Source organism: Monopterus albus, unplaced genomic scaffold (assembly GCF_001952655.1).
Source record: "Monopterus albus unplaced genomic scaffold, M_albus_1.0 scaffold373.1, whole genome shotgun sequence".
Taxonomy (NCBI): Eukaryota; Metazoa; Chordata; class Actinopteri; order Synbranchiformes; family Synbranchidae; genus Monopterus; species Monopterus albus.
The window spans coordinates 544766-548928 of record NW_018128253.1 but is presented as its reverse complement, the minus strand read 5'-3'; the positions used below and the strand labels follow the sequence as shown (position 1 = coordinate 548928).

Genomic DNA, 4163 nt, shown 5'->3' with positions numbered 1-4163 from the left:
CAGAAAGACTAAAAATGCTTTGTAAAGCTTAGGGGACCTGACAAGATGGCTGATTAATCTTTCTGGTCATCCTCTCATGGTACTCAGTCATTAGATCCATTGTTTGTGTTAAAATGTACATTGGTGCATCTTAAAGAAGTGCGTTTAAGCTTTAACAGTTTACCTTGTTCATTTCCTGCCCACCCTCGCTTTGTCTTGGAGTATTCCCTTCGGTTCACAGGGTGCATTTGAGAAGCCCAAACAAAGCAGCGTCTGTAGCCCGACAGACTGAGCAACAGCCAAGCCGTGGCCAAGCGGCATCAGAACCGGTTCCTTTCACTGGCTACATCAGAAAGTGTGCACACACACCAGTTCTCCAGCTGCACTAGATGAATCTGTAGCTCTGCATTTTGAATCAGCCGTAGAATTTATTTACCCCACGAGAGACTGAGGATAGAAAGAGAACACAGTGCAGGTTGAAAAGCACAGGGCTGCCCCCTTCCGTTCTCCCCACCCCTCCCCTCTCAACCTCACACACACACACACACAGAGTGACTGAGGTCACAACATGGCCTCTATGCAGGTAATGAGAGACTGTGCATGTGGCTTGAGCTGGAGACTGTGTGGTCCTTCATTCATTTGACTTTTCTCCCCCTGTTATCAGGACTGTATGTGGCTGGTTCTCCTTCAGTTTCATCAACCACATCTGCTACAGATACGACTCCAGCCAAATCACCCCTTCCCAGCCTCACACAGCAAGGAGATTAGGGCCTTTGGGAGAAAGAACAGAGGCAACACAACTACAGTTGCAGCTGTAACAGAAACAGAAGTGCTTACAGTATGTTTCAGAAGACATAAAAACTGTAAATGCACGGAGCCACATATCACTCAGTACAGTCAACAGTCTGAATGATGACTGAATCAGTTAGCAGGTGAGATGACTCACAGCACACACATGCACACTCACACAGATTCTAAATATAAACCTCAGACTGGAAGATTAACTCGACCAACCCAAATCCCGCTCTCTGTGTCCTCTCAGCAGAGGTGGACCCTGAACCATCAGTGGAAATATAATCTTTGTGTGCTCACACAGTGTGTTCGCACCGACCACAGCCTTCCTCAACCCCACATACACACACTCACACCACCATACGCTCCACACCGCTGCATGGCCATCTGTCCTTAAGTGAGATGCACATATTTGAACAAAATGAATGTAATCCACTGTAAATATCATTCAGCCAGTCTCATTCAAATGGACTGCGAAGGTGAACTGTTTTCATCATCTTGGACCTTCACTTACAACACCTACAACAGTGAACATAAAGTAGTTAACAAAACCAGCACAACGTTGTGCCTCATCAAACCCTTTTTAAAGACCTCGCTTCAGTTGGTTACTGGTGTATTTAGATGAGATATTTAGTTCCACCTTTTCAGTTCTATTTCCTATTATGGAACACTGGAGAACAGAAAGCCATTAATCAGCACTATATAATACAGTTTGTTAAAATCTGAAAAACTGTTTCTTCTTCAGGACTATACAAAAATCATTTGCTTGGAGAGAAAAGGTAGAATCTTATGTTCCTCTTTTTAATAAACACCTTACTGAGCATTTTCTTTGTATTCTCTCCTTAAATTGGAAATAATATGCACCACCCTCCCCATTAAGTAAATCTGAAAATAATATGACAGCATTGAACTGGTATGACTCTTGATGAAGATGATTTAAGAAGACACAATATGTGTGATATATGGCCACAGATCTTTTATGAGAACATGGCGGTTTCTGGATGTTGTCCAAGAAGTCGGTCGCTGTGGGGTAGCTCCATCTGTTCTGAGCAATAAATAAGAGATGAGAACTGTCATGTTCTAGATTTAAGACTCATTTCTCATCACTCTAACAGTCTCAAAATCACCAAGATGAAATATTTAAAACTCCTGTCCTATAAACTGACAGAAAAATCCTCTGAGGTGGCTGCAGCTTTAAACACATTCCAGTCTGTCTGGGTGAAACAGTCCTGCAGGGTACCTTCAGTCTCTGGGGTCCAGAGTTTAATTTGTTTGGTGACAGGGTTTGTTTCAGTCTTTGTCTGTAAGCTGGATACAGGAACAAAGAAATGTGGTCCGAGCATCCAAAGATGGGGCGGGGTGCAGCCCTGTATGCACCACGTATGTTACTGTGAACATGATCCAGAGTGTTCTTGTCCCGGGTGGGAATGTTCACATGTTGGTAATATTTGGGAAGTACAGTCCGTAGATTGCACAGATTAAAGTTGCCTGCAGCGATTAAAAAAAAGCGTCGGGGTGCGCTGTCTCTAGCGCACTGATGACATCATGGAGTTTGCTGAGAGCCACCATGGAATTAGCTAAATATATTCCAGCCAAAAGCACACTGCTAATTTCTCTTGGTAGATAATAGGGTAGGTCTAATGCTGACAGATGGACGCAGCCTGATGTTCTGCTCTCACCAGGTGTTAATTTCCTGTATTTTAGTAAGTTTTTAAACACAGAACCAGCATGTAACCATTTGTAACCGGCGGGTTGGTCACGCCTACACCGCCTGGTGAGTAATTTGCTGGAATGATCATGGCTATAAATAACACTCGGGAGATGGTATTGCGACAAGTAGTTTCTGTGCTGGTCGCTGCTATAACCGTTTTTGAAGCGGGTCTCCCTCCATTGATCTGTGTCCTGCTTTCTCTGTAAGGTATGTCCAACGGACTGATTGTAGATCAGATGTGTTGCAGCGCAAAGTGCTTAATCAGGTTGTTTTGGTTGTAGACTGTTTTCAGGGGATTACCGCATGTTCTCCAGGGGCGATAATTGATGCGAGCGTGATCCAGTAGAAGTTGGCGTCCATCGCACATGCTGTGCTAGGGTGACGTGCAGCCAAGGTAACCTGTAGTGCTGTTGGTTTTAATTGTTTTGTTTGGATGTTTGTGCTATTTATTAACCGTGGCTTTACTTGTTGCAGGGGTGATAGCCACAGCTGTTTTGCTTATGTAACGTTCTGCCTTGCTTTGCTGTTTTTGTTCTGTCTTTATGTTGAGGTTTACCTAGCAATGTGTTCCCTATTATTGTATTGTTCCCAAGTAGGGTTTAGCCAATTTTTATGGTGTGTGACCAGTGCGTGAATGGTTTGATGCACAGGGAGGCAAAGCCCTCTTGTATTTGGTTTGTTGATGTGTGATTAATTGATTTGTGGTGTTCATTTAAATGGTTCACTCTTAAATAGATCATTGGGGAGGGGTTGGGGGGCAGAGTTGGGGCGGGACAACAATTCTGATTGGATAACCTTTCACCTAGAACTGTCACATTAAGTTTGATGAAAGGTAATATATACCTTGTGTGTAGTCAGATACACCACATGCTGCATGCTCAACTACAGGCCAGTGACACTCACCCCAGTCATTATCAAGTGTTTTGAGAGAGTGGTGCTGGCCCACATCCAGAGCAGTATACCAGACACCCTGGCCCCGCTGCAGTATGCCTACCGGCCCAACAGCGCCACCTCAGATGCCATCGCGGCTGCCGTCCACTATTTCCTTTCTCAGTTATTAGCATAGTTGATAGGCAAATGTTAAGTATAATATGTAGTATGGTCAGGATGAACTCTCTGCTTTTCTGTGAGGGCCTCTGCAAGAACATTGGGCGTCAGACTTCCTGTTTTTCAGTACAGGCTGCAGGGGGTTCCCAAAATAGAGAAGATAATATATTGTTCAATAAATGATGATTGGCACTGCAGTGACTCTCCCTGTGAATTAATTCTAGACATGACACCTGGAAAATGGAAACTCTTACATCAGGATACTCTTCATTGACTACAGCTCCGCCTTCAACACAGTTGTCCCCCACAAACTCACCCACAAACTGTCCACACTGAGTCTGCACCCCACCCTCTGTGACTGGCTCCTGGACTTTCTGACTGGCAGGCCCCAGACTGTCAGGATTGTCAATAGGATTTCAGCCAGCATTGTTACAAACACTGGCACCCCACAGGTATGTGTCCTCAGTCCCATCCTCTACACCCTGTTCACCCACGACTGTGTCGCCTCCCACAAAGACATCATCCTGAAGTTCGCAGATCACACCACAGTGATAGGTTGCATTACTGGCGGGGACGAAGCAGCCTACAGGAGGGAGGTGGCCGGTCTGGTGTCATGGTGCAAGGACAACCGCAG

General features: G+C 45.0%; 1 protein-coding gene across 3 annotated transcripts in view; it reads right to left on the bottom strand.

The window, feature by feature from the left end:
• The window catches only part of smpd3 (sphingomyelin phosphodiesterase 3), a 103885-nt gene that overhangs the window by 87674 nt on the left and 12048 nt on the right, over window positions 1–4163 (bottom strand). Inside the window, exon 1 of one of the 3 annotated variants that reach the window (XM_020585701.1) lies at window positions 164–327. The exons of the other annotated variants lie outside the window; for them this stretch is intronic. The gene's annotated coding sequence lies outside the window, so the exon portion shown is untranslated. Of the gene's footprint in view, window positions 1–163; window positions 328–4163 lie in introns of those variants that run through there. 3 annotated transcript variants of the gene reach the window in all.